We start from the raw sequence: 20,412 nt of genomic DNA, 5'->3' as shown, positions 1-20,412 counted from the left end.
TCTCTTGTTTTCCATGCGGGACGAGGATCCTGGGGACGCACCTGCTGGTCCCCAACATTAGGCGAGACCTTGAGCTGTGAACCTACTGGCCTGACGGTTTTGCTAGGGCTGGGAGGGGCTCACCGTGTAAAGCGCTACCTGCTCTTTGCATGCTTGCCCTACTACAACCTGCTCCGCTTTCACTGTGACTAGGCACGTGGCAGCAAGAGTTCCGATGCGTGTAGCCTTGCTTGGGGGTGAAGGGGGCCGGGGGGAGACACCAGCAGAAGACACAAACCAAACCCCTAGTTCAGAGCTCACAATTAACAGGACTGAAATTTTGGGCAAGTCTCAGGGTGGTAGGAGCAGGTAACACAAAGCCAGCATTGGGAGCTCATTTTAATTTCAACCATCTTGTGCGTGTGTAGTTGGCTGTCTTTGTTTAGATAGCTTGGCCTTCAGGTAGATTTTATTTGGACGGCTTGCTTTTCCAAAGAACATTAATGACTTTCCTTGAGGAGTTCCAGCCAGTACCTTTGCACCCTGGTTCTCCTCTAGCCCTGTTTTCTCTTCTCCATAATCTCCCGGTGCCCGGCAGCAAGCCTTTAGGGTACATGCGCAAGCGAAAGGAGCTTGAGTTGGGGAATTAATATTCCTGGAACATAACACCAGCAGCATGCACACGCTGAGGAGAATATTAGAGCTATTAGCGGTGGGAGTTTGGAGTGCATGCAATATCTAGATGGAGAATTCAGTGTGATTAATCTGCCTCTAAGCAGCAGCCTCCGGGCTCTGGGAATTCTGTGGCACGTTTGAAATCAGAACTTTTTTTAATTACCTTTCCGCATCAACAAAACAATTGCAGTTGTGTGAAAATAAGCCCATTCAGTCCCTGCCCTGTCTCTCCTTTTTTTTTTTTTTTTTTCTTCCCCCCCCTTCCCTTTTTTTCCTGTTTGGATGAGACGCGCTGCCAAAGCCCTGACTATTCATGGTCCCAGCAGCCCTGACAGCACTTTGCACAAGTGCAGAGGGACTTAGCCCGGGAGCCTTGGCCGGCCTCCAAGGCAGGTAATTGCGTCGTGGGCCAAGTTGGAGCAAGCCCATGCTAGTCGGCGTGTGCGTGTTAGATTCCTTCCTCTTCCCCGCTTCTGTATTCTGCTTCCCAACAAATGCCCGTACCTACCTCTCTCCCCCCTGCACCTCCTCGCCGCGCTGGCATCCTGGCGCGCTGGCAGCCATGTTGTCTTCCCGCCACGGGCAGGAGATTCCCCGAGAGGGAAAGAATGGGATAGACGTGGAGGTTTCTCTCCTGCAGTCAGGAAGGTGGAAAAAAAAATTTAAAAAGATGAAAGGAGATTCATTCAGTATAAAAATGGTAGTGAAGTTGTGGCCAAACAAGGAGCAATGCTTGCTGAAGGATACGAGATTGGATGGGGACCTTCCTGATAGCAGTTTGTACCTTTCCCTCCTTCTCACAAGCAGTGGCAGAGGGAGCGTTTATTCCTTCCATTGCAGCCTGGTTTATTGCTGTACTGGCACAGAGAAGCTGTAAAACGACAGGGGAAATCTTCCCTGGTGCCATGGCTGTGCCAGGGTTGGGGCGATGCTGTGAGGCGCTGGGATTCAGAGTCGGTGTGGGAACGGAGGCTCCAGCCATGGAGCAGCTCCCACCTGGAAGAGCATCTTCTGGCTGCCTGGATTTTATGCTGGAAGCATGTAGAACCGCTGGGGTACAAAAATTTCCAATCACCACCTCTCGCCTCTGCCCGCTGCCAGGCTTCCAGCCCCGCTGTGCATGCTGCGAGCCCGCTGGGGCACACCGGGCACTCGTGGGGTGCTCCCACCATCCGGCAGCAGCCAGCCGGGAACGTACCTGCCAGCCGGTTCATGGCAGGGATCTGGATCGTTTCCTCCTCGTATCTCACTCGTTCCACGTACAGATTTCCCTCCTGCTGCACTGGCAGGCTGCGCGAAGGGCAGGCTGCGACGGCAGTGCTGTTTTCTCCTCCCTTCCAGTTCGGCGTGGCGGTGGGGAATGCTTTGCAGGTCTTGGTGAGGGCAGGGATGAAGGCTGGAGAGAGGAGTGGACACACTGTGAGGAGCACAAGCTGCCTCCCCTTTGGCTCTGCAGTTCAAATAACTTTATAAATATAACATTGTCTGCAATTAGCATGGTTTTGTTTTTTTTTTCTTTTTTTTTATTTCATTTGGCTGTGGCTGTGCCCTTGGCTTATCCCTCTGAATTCCTGGCCTTCAGGCATGATTAGCGCAGTGCAAGTATTTGAGCTGCCTTGCTTCAAAAGGAGAAAAAAAAAAAAATTAAACACAAAGAACAGATTGGGGGGGGGCTATTTACCAACATGTTTGAGGTTTTGTTAAATTTTGAGAAATTGATGTTAAAAAAAATCCTCCAGCTGAATAAACGGACAAACCCCCAAACCTTACAGCTTTCCAGGTCACGTTAAGCCAATAGCTTAAGTCTGTATTGCCAGCTTTTGCTCCCGGCGTGACATCAAAGCATCACCTTGTCTTGGGAGCACGCCAAAGCCTCGTGGCCTTTCTTTCACCTACCCCAGCCTCCCTGCCCCTTCCCAGGGCACCTTAAACCTGAAAATACAACAGGGAACCGAAAACCTCGCTCTTGAACCCTATTGCCTTGCTTAGGCCTCGCGTACAACTCTTGTTACCTTAACCCTGGCCCATAATACCTCTTTTACTCCAATTATAGTTCAAAAGTGGTTTCGGATCCTCAGGTGGGAAAACAAACCCAGGTGCCCGCCGATGAGCGTCGCCTCAGCCCGTCCCTTGGCTCCAGGCCTCTGCCACCGAGCTTCAGTCGCGCCGTGCGGCCTGGCGTGCCCGCCCAGGCTGGGATTCGGCCCCTTCCCCCCTCCCCTTCCGCCATCCCCCCGGAGCCTCTCCCGCGGCTGCCGGCACCCCGAGGTTTCTCACGCAGCCCCTGGCCCGGGTCCCGCGTGGCCGTGCTGGCGAGGGGCTCTGTCCCGGGGGGCTGCAGGCGCCTGCCCAGAGCTGGCTGGCATGAGGTGTTTCCATCAGGGTCACCAACTTTACCCAGCGAGAGGAACCCTGCCACAAGAGCACAACAGGAGGAGAGAGGGTGTTTTATACAAAAAAAAGAAAAAGAAAAAGCCGTTTTCTTGGCCAGCCATTTCCCGAGTTCCCTTTGTTACTACTGCAGAGATGTGTTTGAGTAAGAGGCTTCTCCCCTCCCCTCCTCTATTCCTCCCCGTTCTACCCTGCAGTGAAGTCACAATCCGGCGTTTGTGGGCTCCGTGTGATGTCAGAGACTCAGCCCTGTGACTTCACCAGCGGGCTCAGGCAGAGGGTGCAGACGGGGCTGAGGAAGAGGAGGGGGCTGTTGGGTTTTTTTCCCCCTTCTTCCCTCCCCCCCGGTTTATAAACCCAGTAGCTGAGATAAATCGGAAGGGGGTGGGGAGAAGCAGCCGGGGAAGCCGAGAAAGATGCCAGAAAGGTACGGTAACCGGCGAGGGGGCCGCGTCGGTAACCGGGGCCGCCTCGCGCGCCGCCTCGCCCCGAAAGTTGAGCGGGAAACGGCCCCGCGGAGGCCGGCTCGCGCCGACCACGCGGCTGCGGCGCCCTGCGCGTGCCACCCGCCCCCGTGACGCCGCCGAGCCCGCCCGGGCTGCCCGCGGGGGGGGAGGGGGGGCCGCAGCCCGGCGTGGCCGAGCGCGGGGGCCGTTTGGCCCGGTGGCTGCTCGCAGGCCCCGGCTCCTGCTCCCAGACCGCCATCAGCCGGCTGCGGGGTGCAGGCGTGCGGGGGGGGGGGGCTCAGCCCCCCCCCCCCCCCCCCGACCGCTGCACCTCTCCTTGACGGGGCTTTGGGTGGGCTTTTTTATTTTGTTTCGGGTTTGGAGGCGCCTTCATTTTTGTCTCGCTGCGCAGGTTGAGAGGAGCGGAGGGGCGGGGGGCTGCCGGGTCCCCGTGGTGGGTGGGGACACCGGGAGGGAGAAGGGCAGGGCCGCGGGGTCACGTCGCCAGGGGCTGCCAGATGCGGTTTCTGCTTTAGTCGCCCTGTGTTTCGGGGTTTGGGTGGTGTTTTTTTTTTTGTTTTTTTTTTTTAACTGGCAGCAGCACAATAGCAATGTGGGTGCACCAGTGAAGAGCAACCTCAAAAAAAAAAAGGGAAGAAAAAGAAAAAAAAAAAAGGGGGAGGAGGAAAGGGGGGGGGTTAGCTTGCCCCTCCCTTCTTCTTCAGCAATTTTTTTCTTTCCCTGTGTCCAATTTACCGTACACTTGAGATTTTGGACAAAGACGGGGACCGTGGGTGGGCTGCTTGGAGTTCTGTGATATAATGTGACTGAAGCGAGAGAGTAGAGCGCAGACAATTAAGGATCGGCGCGAGGGCTTTGCTCGCTCAGTCTGCTGAGGAAGCCGTCATTTTGTGTTAGTGCGCGCGTCTGGAGGAGGAAGGGTAGCGGAGAGTGACGGGGGAAGGATGCCCAGCGTTGTGGCGCATTCGTACTTGCTAAACGCCGGCTCCGGGAAAAGGGGGGCTTTGAAAGAAAGGGCTGCGGGGAAGGGGCTCCTTCTGGATTTGCCCCTGCGGTGAAGCTGTGTCGGCCCGGCCTCTCCCTGCTGGGAAGGTGATGTTTTGTTGCCCCCTCGCCAGGGGAGGGCTGAGGAAGGAAGAGTTGCGTGCAGGTGTCAGACGGGCTCCTCACTGCCTCTGCTCTGCCCACGCACCTCACCCCGACGGCCGGTGGCTTTGCCGCCACCGCAGTTCGCAAAGCTGGTGGGCAAAGCACTGCGTCCCGGCCGGCTGCAGTGCCAGGACCCTCTCCGCTCCCGGGCCGCTTGGTCCCCGCCGCCACGCTTGGCTCCCAACGACCCTGAGTGCGTCCTGCTTTTGTACTTATTTCTTTATTTCGACTGCTGGACCCTGGCTGTCCTCTGCCAGCGCATTTCAAGGCTGATGAATAGCACCCCCTGCAGTTATAGAGCTGATCGCTCGTAGCACAGATGTATGATTAATCGTGCGGCACTTTTGCAGTCTGAACAGGCAAGTGGATTCTTGGAAGACACCCATGTACTGCCGGCTGCTTCTCAGACCCCCAGCTCTACGGCCCTTGGGGAAGGGACCTGCTGGCTGCGGCTTGAAAGCCTCTGCCCTGCTGTACTGTCTGTAGTGATCCGAAAGAGGATTCGAATCCAGGTCTTTGGTGTAAAAGCCAAAAGCACCACAAAAAAACACCAACCCAAAGCACTGCTGCACAGCAGGACTCCTCTGCCCCTGCTCCGACATGAAAGGAGTTTGGGGTTATTTACATCTCTGTTCCATCATAGTGGTGATGTTTAGGGATTCTTTTTTTCCTTCTTTCTTCTCTCAAAGGGGAAGTAAGGATTTGTTAGTTTGTAAAGCACTTTGAAGATAAAAATCATGATAAAAATCATTGTCTGCGCTGAGTGCCGTCTGTTGCCTTGTCTGAGTCATGACCCCGGGCTTGGCTGGGAGGTGAAGCCTTGAATTGCCCCGCAGCCCCCTCCGAGGATTAAGTCAAACAACCCATCGTGGGGTCCTCCTTGGGACCTCTGGCCCCAGAGAGGGCAGAAGTGGGGGTGACCAGATGGGACTGGACACTACATGTGAGCCTGGGAGGCAGGGGGCGGTGAGCGAAACGCACCCTTCAAAACTGAGGGTCGGGGATGCGATTTAGCCAAGATTAGGTACGGAAGAGGTTTTAAGCCTCATCATCTTGTCTGGGTACAGCAGGATTGTCCCCTACGGGGTTTTCCTCAGTTCTTTATCTACACCTGCTTTTAAATGACTCTGGAAAGAGCAGAAAACAGAGGAGAAAACCCTTTCCTTTGATTTCTCTTCAGCTGGGGACATCCCTTGCCCGGGACTGACCATAGGTGTTCTGGGACGAGGGAGGCGTGCATCACTTCAGTCCTGTGCTAGGATGTGAAAGGATTAAATCTCTTTCCTAAGCAAAGTGGAAGGTCCCCAGGTGTCTTCTCTCAGGCTCAGAGATTGCAGTGGGAGAAGGAGGCAGGATCCAGCTGGGTAAGAGACCTCATCAAGAGGATAAAAGCATTTAGGGTAAAGGACAGCCTGTCTCCCTGAGCAGGGGAAGTAATCAGTGAGGATGTGCAAGGGTCTCTCAAAAAGCCCTAGGCAGGCAATACTCATATCAGAGGAGAATTTCCAGGCGGTGGTAAAGGGGAATGAGCTGAAAGCGTTAATTGGTGTCACTTCCCTCCCCCCCCCTCCCAAGATATTCGCTTTCTTGTAACCACCACTGCTTTCTTCTTTTTTTTTTTTTAAACTCCTCTTCAATCTCAATGAAGAGGACTGTTAAGGAAACCCCCTACTTACCACCTAAGGCTAGCTGCTGACTTACTGTTTCTGAAGATGAGATAATGCTAGCTGATTATAAATAGGGTGATTACCCTTTTTCATCAATATTAGGAGTAAGCCAGCACCTTGATCTTCAGCCTGTGGAACGTATCGCACTCTAAGAGTTTGAAGGGTTGCTGGTTTCAGAGAAGAGTAGTCGTCCCTTCTCTCACCCCACGTTCCCTGCTGTGAAAAGGCTTGGCCTGATGGGTAATCCCAGGTGCCCCAGGGAAGGTGAAATTTCACCCTGGTGAAATGCTTTCTCTCCACCAATGTGAGCAGCATCTCTTCATTAGACCTGGGTTCAGCCAGGGTTATTGGGGGACCACCTGGAGGACTGCAGCCCCCCTGAATGCTGCTGCTCCTCGTGGAAGTGTTTGTGCTGGGATAGCTTGTGTTCTTATTTGTGGGTTTGGGCTGTTCCTAAAACTTGCTAAAACCAGTGGAGACCCATGGAGTTGGAAGGTTGATATGAATTGTGCTTCCTGAGGCTTCTGTTCTTGCTCCTCCTGTGCTTGCTGGTGATGTCCTAAGAAGGTGGAACCTACAGTATTTTGTTTAGGTCTAACTACTCTGAGCACTTTTACAGAAAAGTTAAATGGGGGGGCCTTCAATCCTAATCACCTCTCAGGACAAATGTGAATGCTGGCGGGGTTCCCAGCTGCAGAAGATGCTCTCTTCAAGCGGGATGATGAAAGCCGCAATGTGTAAGGAGCTGTTTTGTTAGTTTGAACCCGAACTTCAGTAGGCGACTGGAAGAGTCCCTTGAATCCTGAAACAGAAAAAAGTTACAGAATCACAGAATCACAGAATAGTAGGGGTTGGATTTTACGTAAGATTTTACTGCCTGCCTTGGAGTCTGTAAAGGTAGGTTTGTCTGATCTTCACAAAATTAAATGCTGATTTTTTAAATTTTTTTTTTAACCCAGGACAGTTACCTCTATCACCTGATAGCTTTTAAGGTGTTGTCGTCACTTGGGTTACGTGACTTGAATGCTTCTTCCCCCTACCCCGAAACTGTGTCAGTAATGCTCATAAACAGTTGAATATGTTTTGTTTAAAGTCATAAGTTCTGTATGTTCTCATGTGCCCTATCCTGACTTGGATTTGTGTGTGACTTTAAAGTAATGCAGGGCACTAAAATAAGACATTAATGTCTTTTGAAATGTAGAATTAGAGGGTTTGAGCATTGAATGTACTTTTATGAGTCTCAGGATACAAAGTAATTAAAGTGGTTGTGTTTGAAGTAGTTTTTTTCTTTCTCCCTCATGTTTTGTTCGCAATAGGAGATATATAAGTAAACTGTGGCGGAACTTTAAAAATATTTTTAATAAACCAATCTCCCCAATGAACTGGGACCAGAGAACAGCACTATTTGTGACAGAAAAAGCAGAAATTGGTTTCTGTGACAAGAAGTTAATGAGATTTCATGCAATGTATATCTTCAGTGGACCCGTAGATTACTACTACCTGATATAAATACAGCCTTCTTACCAGATGAACGTAGGAGACCTCTTGGTTTTGGTCCAGCCTGATGCACTCTGCTTCTGCCTTTTGCTGCTGCAAGCCCTTCTCATGTGCTGTTTAATGTGCCCCGGAATTCTTGAGTGTGGTAGCAGGAAGGTGGCTGGAAGAACTAACGCTGTACCTTCAGGGACCTTTTTTTTCCTCCTCTTGTTGGAACAGCTGAGACTGAAAACAGCTATCGGGTGCATCAGGGAGGAAACCAACAGGGAGCAAAGTAAGAATCGAAATCTTAGTTGCCTCTAAAATTTGGGACTATATGTCATGGGGATTTAAGCTTGTTAAGCCTGGAAATTCCCACTTCCCTGTAGGCAGAAAAAAAAACAAACCACGAAATGAAACCTCTGTCAAAGGCCAGCAGAAGAAAGAAAAAAATCCCTTTCTGTAGAACATGTTCAGGCAAGGCAGAGTTGGTTTTATGTAAGACCATTTTAAAAGATGAGTTCTTTTAATATTTGAATTTCTCCTTTTATTGAGATACATGTAGCAATGCAGATAATGAAGATTTATTGATGGCCTTTTCTGCCTTGTTGGAGACAGTCTTGCTAGAGAATCATATTTGTGTGGCTTTCTATTTTAATTTCCACCTTTATTACTTTGGACATCTGCATGGAAATGTGATCCACTTTTCCTCAAAAGTCCAGCTTCTGTTGTTTCTCGCTTTTTTGCTGGACTCAGATTCTTTTGTCTGCAGCATCACAATCACTTTCACAGCAACTAATTCTGATTCTGCCAGAAGCAGCTTTTTGGCAGGAGGTAAAAGGAATAAGCAGAAGAAGCTGAGCAGGTCTTAAGGTACGGAGATCTTATTGTTCATGAATCATCTGCTTGTAACAGGAAGATACGACAGAAGTGTTGCAATATTAAAAGATGGAGCAGAATTGTCTCCCGTGTAGGTGATTTAATTTTTCTCCTGCTATGATTCACGCTACCTTCCTTCAGCTGCTTTATCATTTTCCTGCCTTTGAGATACTCCAAAGACTTTCAATCCTTAGTTGCAGGAATTGGGCTGTAGGACTGAATACTATGGCTTATGGAGACGCTTCTCATGTCTGGAGGAGAGCCACTTCCAACCGATGCACCCAAAACATGACAGTCAGTATGCTGAGAATCTGTGCTCGTCCGAAATGCTTTCCAGCGAGCACACAGATCCTTCGGCTGTCCTAAGGGGAAAAGTTCAATATCGGTGAATTAATAAGAGGAGAGCCCGCCCTGTCTTTGCTGCAGTTCCTTGGGAGATGTCTGATACCACTTCTCCCATGCGTAGGGTCAGATGTAACACTTTTTAGCTGAAGTAAGCGTAAAATAAATAGGAGGAAGGTATGGGAAATCCTGGGTCTAGATGGGAAGAGAGGTAGGAAATGTTAATGAATGCAGCCATGCTGATGTCTTTCTTGGAGAAACAGAAACAGGCTGTCTGCCCTTGCTTTGCACTTGCTTAAAGATGTAGCTGTCCCACCGTGAATATAAGTTTCAGTCCCCGGTTGCGTGACCTGTAGGTGCCCGCTCTTGCTGTCATCTTTTGTATTATCTATCTTCAAGCTAGTCTGTAATGCCCATTCCCGTAGCATCTAAGTGTCTCAAGATGAAAGCTGTAAAAGTGCAGTGGCGAGCCTGTGCATGACATGAAATTGTGTAACAGGGGAGAGAATTAGGGTAAGGGTAATGCTTTGAGGGGACAGGCGCCGTGCCTGCGAGAAATCTGCATGCCTGACTCTGTGGAGACTTCGGCCTCCTGGTGCTGCTAGTTCAGTGCTTTTCATCAGCAATGAAACCTTTTGTAAAGAAGAAGAAATCTCTCAGAGAACCCTGCCAGCTGCACTCAGAAATCATCTTTCCTCTAACAAACACTGGGGCGCTGGTGGTCCTTCCAACATACATTACCCGCAGGTTTGTTCTGGATCCCCCAAGCTGCATCACTTGCTGTCCTCCTCCCTTCCAGGCAGAGGGAGCTCAGAGGGTGTGTGGAGATGAGAGGTGGTTGAGGTCAGGAATGGTGTCATCCTTCCGTCCCCCGCCCCAAGCTGCTAATGTATGCTTCTGGAGAGCCACGCGAACGGAGTAATTACTGAATTACGGCTAGATCAGAAGTGGTGACCTCAAAGACAGAAGGAGACTCTCCATCTCCATTTGTCAGTCTGCTCGGGGTCAGAAGGAGCTTTTTTTCTCTGGGATCTGTGGGAGAGGGGAAAGGGATGTGCAAGGTGAGCCTTACATTAAGGCGTGACGGGAGAGAACGTTTGCTCTTGCCATTGCAGAGTTCACCTGCTGTAGGAGAGTCAGCATTGCTTGCGTGTGCGCTGTGACAGCAGCACTGGCAGGAGCGATGGCGCTGACCCCGAGGGCTGCTCGGGGGGATTTACTTTGTCCAGAATCTCCCATCCGTCGTAACGGAGGGTCCCAAGTCTGGAGGCCATTTTCCTGCCTGTCTCTGCCTTGTTGTGCCTCTGTCTTTGTAAGCACTTTGATTAGGAGGTGAGGAGAGGGTGTCTGGGAGGGAGCGGGTGGGATTGGGAAGGTTTCTGTTGTGGTAGTACCGTAGGGACTCTCTACAATTACAGCTGAGCTGATTTTCTTCACTAAAAGCAGAGACTTCAGTTGGTCTTACAACTGCACTGTAGTGCATCTGCTCAATTTATAGCGCTTACTCTCCAATGATGGAATGTATTTACTGCAAATTTATATGCAAACCTGTTTAGTTTGTTACATTGATTTTAAAATTGATCTTTAAAGGGTTTATTTTGGTAAGTAACCATTTTTGGCCTTAAATCCCTGGGGTTTTTTTCTTCTTTTCAGAATTGAAGGATGATTTGCTTCTAAGTTGCTTTAAGACCGTATAGATACTACTTGTGACTTTACCCTGAACTAGAACTGCTTGCGTGGATGTTTGCCACTCTGGAACAGATTCCTGCCCTGATCGTGTGTTTGCAGGATCAGAGCCCTAGTAGTGTGATGGGGTTACTTTCTTCACTAGTCCTAACAGTGTTTTATTTGTAACAGCTGTTTTTGTGTAACTGATGGTGGTGAAGCAGTTGTCACTGGATGGCCAAGTCGGAAGGCTGAATTTCTTTCTTCTGGAAAGAAAGCGAAAGGTGCAGTGGCAAAGAAATACTCAGTGATTGTGAACACGGTGCACTAGTGACAGTGGTTTTTCATCCGGAGTCTGCAGACAGCCAAAAATTAGTTTCTGAGAGAATTAAATTCTCCATTTAGCTCAGTGGGAGTTGTACGTTAAAGCCTGATACATCACTTCAAAAGCTGTGAAGGATACCGCGTCTCTGCTCGCATGATATTTAACTAATATAGTTTTGGTAACTTTGTTTTCATTCTGCACTTTCAGTGACCCTGTGTATTACCAGTGATGCCTACTGCAGTGCAACAGCTGATGATAGTGTGGCATTTGCCTGTAGTTATAGCACGAGGGTTTTTTTAAACTTCATTTCATCCTTTTGAATCAGCCAAATAGTTTTGAGCTTTTAAATATTTTAAAAAGCGACTCCTCTTCTACTTCCCTTGTAACACCTATAAGCAGTCATTAGCAGAGATGGAAAATGCTGCTGTGCAGCAGACTAGAGATCCAGGTATTTAAGTATGCAAATTCACTTATTTTTGGTCCTTTGAGAAGTGTTTGAGTTGTGAATGTTAGCTGTCCTCGTAGTTTCATAGTGCCTTTTTGAGCATTTTACAAAACTGTTTCTATTTACGCTGCAACTTCATTTTGGATATTAGGTAAAAAATACCTCGATACACCAAGCTTGTGTAAATAAGCTACATTGTCATGTATTTGTATACACAAAAAGATTTTAAGGTAAGTTTAAGTTTACCTCAAGGTTGAGTGCTTTAAGCACTCCTACCTTATAAATCTACATAAAGGAATGACCTCAATTGACGTTTCCCTTCAAAATCAGAAAACAGATAATGGAAAATCAAATTATAAAAACCTTATCGAGTTCCCCCACCCCATTACAAGCTTTTATCACAGCCCCTGGGTCCCCAGAGGAAATGCTGCTCTAACCAAGCTCTTAGCATGCCGTGGCAGTCAACGAGATTAAGGCTGTTTACGACTAGAGCAACCTCACGGTTTGTCACCATAAAAGTGCTGTCGGAGCCTCTTCAGGCGACGAAGCAATGACCTCCACCACCCGAAGCCCCGTGCCTGAAACGCTACATGCAAATGGACAACAAGTGCTGAGGAGAGTGGGGGGCTGTACCGTACTGCAAGAGCACGCAGTAAGGCAGTGCCTGTGTGCTCCAGCTGCCATTCCCAGGTGGCCGATGCGAGCACATTGCTGTAATTTCATCTGAAGGAGATAAGGCATAGATCCCAGCGGAAGGCTTGCCTCCGAGAGGAGCCGCCGCCTGTTGAGCCCGAAGAGGAGCGGAGGAGCAGGCGAGTCCTCCCTGGGCACTCCCGCTGCACGGTTGCCTGGCCGGCAGCTGGGGAGTCCCTAACACCTGCGAATCGTTAGCATGAAAGACAAATGGTGGGAGCATGTGTAAGTGGTGTCTGCTCCGGTTGTTTTCCCTAGACTATTGCCATCGTTGCCGTCTTATCTAGATGGAATTTCGGCCAGTCTCCGAATTACTTGTGACAGATAACGCGTGGTACAAGATGTGGTGGTTTGTATTTATTCTTCATAAAGAGTGAGTCACCTGTGGGGGAGCCATCAGTGAAGTTGTCAACTGGCTGCGCTTACAATGCAGTCCTTTGAAGCAGCTCATTGCTTTTTGGGATGAGCTATTAAGCTGGGGCCTTCTCTCAGAATCAGGCTTGCTGAGGACCTGGGGAAACAGGGCAGTTATTGAAACTCGGTGAAGTTCTTGGCAAAGCAAGTTTTAAACGATGCTTGAGCTTTCTCTGCTCAGCAGTGAGAGGTGCTGAGGCTGCCAGCTGCCTGCGTCCTCACGTCAGGTGCTCTGAGGGGCAGATGGAGGAGACCGTGGTGTCGTGTAGAGCTTCCAGTGCTGGCACGTGGGCTTAAATGAAGGAGATGACGGTTTGACAGGCGCTGCCTCCTCGCCCTCGAGCTGCCCCCTCCGTCAGTCTCCTTGCCCCCTTGCTCTCAAAAATTAAACCCAAAACCTCGTGAATATTCTTAAAAAGGCCGAATCGTTTCTCCAGAGCAGAAGTGCAATTGGACGCGCCTAACTCCCGGATTTAAGGCCGGTGGGGAACTCGGGAGGGGGGGGCAAGGCAGAGCCCGCCCGCGGCCTCCATGTTGTTTCCCGAGCTCCCCGCGGCTCCGCTGAGGCAGCGCCGGTTCGGGACCCGCCCAGCCCCAGCGTGCGGCCTGGCCGCTGGCTCAGGGTGTACCCCGGGGCTCTGGGCCGGTGAACGGGCTTCGCGGTCCCGCCGGGAGCGCTCTCGGCCCGGCTGCAGCTGCCTGCCTCCTGCCGGGGAGAAGCGGCCGAACGGAAGGAATCCGGTCATTAAAATAACTTGGCGGGGGCGTGTTGATGTGTGAGAAAATGGAAGTGGAAGCGGCGGCGGCCCCCACCCCGAGAAGGCCGAAGGGGGCCGGGCAGCTGCTGGGGAGGGCCCGGTGCTCTGCCCCGCCCCTCCTCCCTCCCCCGGCGGCGGCCGCACCGCCTTCGCCCTGAGGGGCCGGGGGGCGCCGTGCCCGCCGGGCGGGGCGGGGCGGGGCCGGGGGTGACACGCGAGCCGGGCGTACCTCGTGTCCTCACCCCCCCGCCTTCCGCGCGCTGCCGCGCGCGCGCACGCGGGCACATACATGTACACCGCCGCGCGCGCACGCGCCGCTCCCTCTCCCGGCCGGGACCCGCCGCCTCGCGCCGTTCCCGCTGGCGCGCGCTGCTCCCCAGCGCCCGCCGCCATTGGCTGGCGGGGGTCAGCTGACCCCGTGTTATTTCCTGTGTGTGTGTGTGCGCCTCTGTGCGTGTGCAGGGAGGATGGAGCGAGACGCCCCCGCGCCCCCACCGCGCCCCCGGCCCGGACCCCGGCCCCCCGCGGCGCCCCGCCGCCCGCGCTGCTGAGCCGCCCCCGCCCCGCCCGCACCTTCCGCGGCGGCGGGGGGCGCCGGGGAAGGCGGCGGGGGGAGGGTCGCAGGTAAGGGGCGGCCGCGCTCGGGCCGGGTCGGGATGGGGGGGTGAGGGGGGGTGCCGGGCGGGCACCCGACGGGGGGGCTGAGACCCACTCAGTAGTGCGGGAGGGGCCTCATCCGTGTGTTGGAGGGCGAGTGTTGGGTGCGGGGAGGACTTGGGAGAGGGCTCTTGGGAACTGATCTGCTTAGCACGTTTACCCCCCCCCCCTTTTTTTTTCCCCGTCTTTAAATAAGAACATGTTTGTGTTTACGTGTGTTTAAAGAGGCCTGCGTGCTCCGTGGTGAGGTGCCCACCTGTGTTCCCGTCCCAAAAGAAGGGTATTTTGCAAGAACTGTGAAGTTTTTCCGGGGGTGTGGGGATTGGAGCTTCCGCTGAAGGGGTAAACGATTAAAAATGTCGGGGGAGGTGGGTGCACCCCCTGCTCGGATTGCGGTAGGTGGACTGGCTGCGTTGTGAATGCTTGAGGTTCGCAGTGCTTTTTTCTTTGTGGAGGGTCGAGGTAGCGTTGCTCGTTTACAGGGTGTTTGGGCTGCTGTGGGGATCAGGTTGTCTTTTTGTTAAAGCTGCTTGCTTTGTTGGGAGTTGTATTTGGAATTGCAGCTGGGAGTTGGTTTTCCTTACCTTCAAGGCAGGAATAAGAGAAAGTTATGTAAGGTAAGTGTTTTAACCTATGTATCAGAGCTGTCTAATGATACTGGGACTCTGTCATTAAGTTGAAAATAGGAGCACATTTGTGTGTGAATCAACAAGTGATTGTCTCTGTGGGTAGATTTGGCACCATCATCGTCCTTTTTCTCATGTATACTGTCTTATCCACAACATTCCCCCCTTCATTAGAAGGGCAGACGATTTCATTAAATTGCAGCTTTGTTTCCTGTACCGTTCCAGTTTTTTTAATCCTCCTTTGAAAACAAAAGAAAAAATAAGAAAGATACCCGCAAGGGGACTGAGGATCTGTTTCAGAGCTGTTCTGTGTTTAGGTTAGCATTTTGAAAGCTGTTCATGTCTGTGTCACTTGTTGCCATCTGTTGATTCATCCATGGGTAATTCTTTGGAGTGTTTGGATTTTAGCGTGCTTCCTGATCGGTAGTGGGGTGTGCGTAGCGGTTGGCTCACCTTTACCCAGGCTGTGTAGAACAATGAAGTGACTGGATGATGGAGATGCAGCAACCCCTGGGTTAGGTTTGTAGCAAGTTGGCTGAACTCAATTCAGGAAGAGCTGTTTTTTCCCCACCTATTTTCTAGACTGCTTTTTTGTTAGATGACTTTGGTTTCTGAGGTTTATAGATGGGTATTGCGTAGCATAACTAAGTCCATTTGGTTACGTGTACGTGATAAATAGTTTTTAGTGTTGTTATGTGTGAGTTTTCATTTGGACATGTTTGTGTTTTTTTTTCTTAAATCTACATCTTTAAATGGGGTTCCATATTAGTTCATTTCAACTGGAGTTTGTGTTTTTTCTTCTGTTGTCTTTGCATTAGGTTCATTTGGCATATAAAAAGACAGCTGCATTAGCGTACTGCAGAAAGAGTTATGTTAAAAAAAATGAGAGAGATATTTATTAGTTTAGTCATCTATGACTTAAACTTTGTTAGTGTTATGAGGAGAGTGGTATTTGCCCATTTCTGTAAAATGCTGGTACATGAAATGTGTGTTTTTGTGTTTTCTGGTTAAATTGGCAAGCAAACTACTGTGCCTTCTGACTGGGATTATGACAGCACCTTTCATATTGAAAATATGACTTGCTACTGTATGTTTTTATTGCTTGTAGTTTTGGGAATGACCTCAGACAAGCTGATGGCTTTTGGGCTTTGTATTAATAGACTTAAATGTCTAGGGGAGGATTTTGGACCTTCTTGCAAGTTTGATATTCTTCAGATTACTTAGCTTTAAATCTGTTAGTGTCCTTTCTAATAGAATAGTACGTGTTTTGACACAATTTGGGCTTTGAAGTCTGAATCAGATTTCAGAGGCTTTGGGATTGATGAAAACTGCATTTTTTCTGAAATGTATGCTTTAATATACCTTTGCAGCCTGGGGCAGGTTAAGCCTGGTTACCTGTGTGTAAACACTAGATGCAACTTGGCTGTGAGTGCCTTTAACAGGAGGTCAGGAATTACTGTTTTTTTGGTCCTCTTCTTTAGTTACTAATGCTTCATAAAGAAGGCCTGAGGTGAATTTTTATTAAAGGAGTAAATCTCTTTCTATAATGTATAAATAATATCTGAAGGTTATTCAAATGAGACAGAAAACCTGTTTGTGTATTAGTTGTAAAGGAGACCACTTTTTATTGTCAGAAGTTTTCTTAACCTTCAGCTGAGGAACTGGGGAGATATTAACCTCTTCTTTATTGCATTTTAAATGATATTCGGATTAAATTTAGACTTAAAGCAGTATAAGTGAAAATGTTCTTGACGTGATTCTGTCTAGGATTGATATGTGTATATGGTCTGTGGGAAAAAGAATGAAATCTCTAGGTTTGGGGTTTCCCCCCCGCCCCCCCTTTCTGTTGTGGAAATGTGTGCAAAGAATTCCTTTTGGACTCTTGGTACAATGCTAAAAAGAAAATAATTGCCTGTCCCCTTTCTCCCTTCCTTTTTAGGTCATGTTTAACTAAAGCACCCATGAAGCACAGCAAAATGGCAATAATGCTGCTCTTAGAAGGGTCCCTTCATAGGAATTGTACTGCACAATTCCTGTTGCTATTCTACCAGCTTGGCAGGTTGCTATCTGGAATGAGGGCATAATGTGTAATAAACTTGAATAATTTCATGCTGCTTGCTTGGCTTCCCTATAATTTGAGATAAGGGTATATTTAAGAGTTTATAGCTGGCTTATGCATATCTTCCCTTTTGACACAGGGTATGCTAGATCTCCATTTGGGTGGGGTAGCTTTTTAATTAAACATAGAATTGAACAAGGTATGAAAAAATAAATATATTTTATACTTACGAAGGGTATTAGACTAATGTTTTTGGAACCTGAGTCCTTATAACTTTCAAAGATTTAGAAACGTTTTTGGCAGTGCTAGCTTCTCAGGCTTCACTGTGTACCTTAACTGGCTGTGTGAGAATTTGTGTTTCTTAATCCTGCAATTGGCCTCTGAGACAGGAAAGATTATGTACAACAGTTCCTAAGGAGCCAGCTAACATGCTGATTTGTTGGTAGAAACTGGACTGAGACCAACCAGCTCTTCCAATTCAAGTAATTAAATTGCAGTCTGATAGCAAAAGGTGTTTTTTCTTCAGTGTTTTTGGTTGGATCTCTCTAAATAAAATTTGAATTTCTGGTTTAGCTTTTGGACTTATTAAGACTACTTTTATTTTAGTAGTTTTAACCACTTCTGATAGCGTTGATATGCTATGTAGACCTTTCTTTGTAGAAAACTATTTGGTACTACTGATAGAGGACACAAACACGATATAAGCAGAGGTTTGTACTTCTCTGAAATCATGCGGGAGAGGCTATTGTGTTCTGGTAATAGGATCTTAATGTGCGACTGTTTCTATCAAGTTTTTCTTATTTAAAAAAAAAAAGTTGGTAGTGTTATACTTCTGACTGGGGTCCCCTCCATTATGGTTCTTGACTAGACTTCAGCCTTGACTGACTGGAAAAATGGAAGATTCTGTCTTGCAGCCTTGTGCAGCACTGCTGGTGCATCTGTGTCACACTGGTGTCTAGCTACACTACTCCTTGATTTCTTCAGCTGAGCCTTTCTGCTGCTGCTTGCCACTGAATTGTGTATTGGTTTGTTTTGAGATACTTGGAAAAACATGATTTTCTTCACTATGCATGTACATGGGTTTCCCTTCATTTTAAGGGGGGGGAGAAGCCAAACCCAAAGACTCAAAAGTTGAGGCTGATGTGTAATCAAAAGCAGATTCTGTTTACCCCTGTTGGAGGATAAGATCAGTTCAGGATGTTCTAGAGTCTGTGATATGCTGCCTATTTGCCTTTGAAGAAAAAAAAAAAAAAGTGAAAATTAAATTCTACCCACTCTTGAACTTGTTTGTGCTGCATTTGTGAACAACAGCACAAGCGAACCTCCAGTTTTAACCTGGGTACAACAAAGCATTCATGTTGCAGTGAAACTCCTGTTTTTTTTTCCTGGCTCTTGTCTAGCAATTCCTCAAGCACAGAGTTAGGAACTGGTAGAACAAAGCACATGCTTCCTCTTGTCTGCTCGACCTGGTGACAATGAATATGCATGTACATTTCCCAGTGCTCTTGGTGTTTCTTCTTTTTACCACAGTGTTTATAACTGGTGGTGATATTGGAAGAGTGGAAAAAGTGTTACCAGGTTCTTTGTCTGGAGGCCCTGGCTTGAGTCCCTCTGAGATATGATCTGTTCTCCATTTGAGAAGCCCATTATTTCTTTCCTGCATTGTGGTGCAACAAATACAAAAAAGCTAGGAAAATGACTTTTTTTCCCTTCTTCTTTCTAAGCATGCAGCATGTCTGTGTTCATACCAATAACTGCATATGGAATCGTTGTGTATTCTATGTTGGAATATGATGATTTATTTTGAAGTATTTCACTAGGATGAACTCAGTCATCTAATTGCTAGTAAATTGCAAGTCATAAACAGAACCCTCCAATGAGTTCTGATAAGAGCTCAGTACTTAGCTAGAAATTGTATGGGGAGCTACTATGCTAGAAGCTTTAACATGGGTTATTGGGAATATTGTTCATATCACTTTCCCTGTAAAAATACGTGCTGCAAACTCTGTCTTGGTAATAGCTTTTAACTAAACTAGAGACTTGGTTTTAGCAGAGCTGACTATAGATGGCTTGTGGCCATATACAACATTGCTAATGACTGTGAAAAACATACCTAAGACTTACTAGCTGAAAGAAAAATGTGTGCTGTCACACCTGCCAGAACTTAAAGGAATAAACCATTGTACACCATAATGAAATGTTGTAATCAGCTTCCAATTCAATATCTGCAGTTTGCTGTTACCTTTGGTTAAATGCCTGGATACATTTGAATTTCCGTGAGATTTGATTTGTCCAACAGTATTTCCTATAAGTAGAAATTTTGGATTAGTGGGAACACTGTATGTGATTTTTTTTTTTTTTTTTAATTAACGTAATGGTTATCTGATACATGTAGTGAATACTACAAGAGCAGCATTATATTGTCTGCTGGAAATACAGTGCAGCAGAGAGGAAACAGTCCAGGAGGTTCCTGGAGTGTGTGGAAGAACTTCCTGACACAGCTGGTGAGGGAGCCAACTAGGCAAGGCGCCCCGCTGGACATGTTGCTTGCAAACGGAGGACTTGAGTGTGATGTGGTGGTTGGAGGCCATCTTGGGCACAGGGATCATGAAATAATAAGAGTTTTCAATTCGTGGAGAAGTAAGGAAGGAGGGTCAGCAGAACTGCCACCTTGGACTTCGGCAGGGCAGACTTTGGGCTGTTTAGGGACCTGGTGCACAAGAGTCGCTTGGGAGGCAGTCCTGAGGGGTCTAGGAAGGCTGGATATTGTTCAAGAAGGAAATCGTAAGGGCACAAGAGCAGGCCATTCCAATGTTCTGAAAGAGAGGTTGGCGGGGAAGAAGGTCGGCCAGGCTGAACAGAGAGCTTTGGCTGGAATTCTGGAAAGAGAGTTTATGACCTTCGGAAGAAGGGACAGGCAGCTATGAGGACTACAAGGATAGCTACAAAGATATGCAGGGCCAAAGCCCAACTAGAACTTAATGCGCCTGCTGCTGTAGAAGACAGTAAAAAAATGCTTCTATAAATACATTAGCAACAAAAGGAGGACTAGGGAGAATCTCCATCCTTTTTTTGGATGCGAGGGGAAACATAGTGACAAAGGATGAGGAAAACGCTGAGGTACTTAATGCCGCCTTTGCCTCAGTCTTTAATAGTAAGAACAGTTGTTCTCAGTCCCCCTAAGCCGGAAGACAGGGACGAGGAGCAGAATGAAGCCCCCATCATCCAAGGGGAAATGGTTAGTAACCTGCTACGCTACTTAGACACACACAAGTCTATGGGGCTGGATAGGGTGAACCCAGGGGTACTGAGGGAGCTGGCAGAAGTGCTCACCAAGCTGCTTTCAATCATTTATCAGCAGTCCTGGCTAACCAAGGAGGTCCCGGTTGACTGGAGGTTAGCAAATGTGATGCCTGTCTACAGGAAGGGCCAGAAGGAGGACCCAGGGAACTATAGGCCTGTCAGTCTGACCTTGGTGCCCAGGGAGGTTATGGAGCAGATCATCTTGAGTGCCATCATGCGGCACATACAGGACAACCAGGTGATCAGGCCCAGCCATCATGGGTTTGTGAAAGGCAGGTCCTGCTTGACTAACCTGATCTCCTTCTATGACAAGATGACCCGCTTAGTGGGTGAGGGCAAGGCTGTGGATGTTGTCTACTTAGACTTCAGTAAAGCCTTTGACACAGTTTTGCACAGCGTTTGCTGGAGATACTGACTGTTCATGGCCTGAGCGGATGTACTC

At 48.6% G+C, this 20,412-nt stretch overlaps 1 protein-coding gene across 7 annotated transcripts in view; it reads left to right on the top strand.

Moving 5' to 3' along the window:
* TCF20 (transcription factor 20) overlaps positions 1–20,412 on the top strand; it is a 138,658-nt gene that overhangs the window by 52,178 nt on the left and 66,068 nt on the right. The window contains exon 1 of one of the 7 annotated variants that reach the window (XM_075428365.1): positions 3,433–3,472. The exons of 5 other annotated variants lie outside the window; for them this stretch is intronic. The gene's annotated coding sequence lies outside the window, so the exon portion shown is untranslated. Of the gene's footprint in view, positions 1–3,432; positions 3,473–13,928; positions 13,950–20,412 lie in introns of those variants that run through there. One more of the 7 variants, XM_075428366.1, reaches the window with a different exon arrangement.

This window comes from Opisthocomus hoazin, chromosome 8 (assembly GCF_030867145.1).
Source record: "Opisthocomus hoazin isolate bOpiHoa1 chromosome 8, bOpiHoa1.hap1, whole genome shotgun sequence".
Taxonomy (NCBI): Eukaryota; Metazoa; Chordata; class Aves; order Opisthocomiformes; family Opisthocomidae; genus Opisthocomus; species Opisthocomus hoazin.
This window is presented reverse-complemented; position numbering and strand designations above follow the sequence as displayed.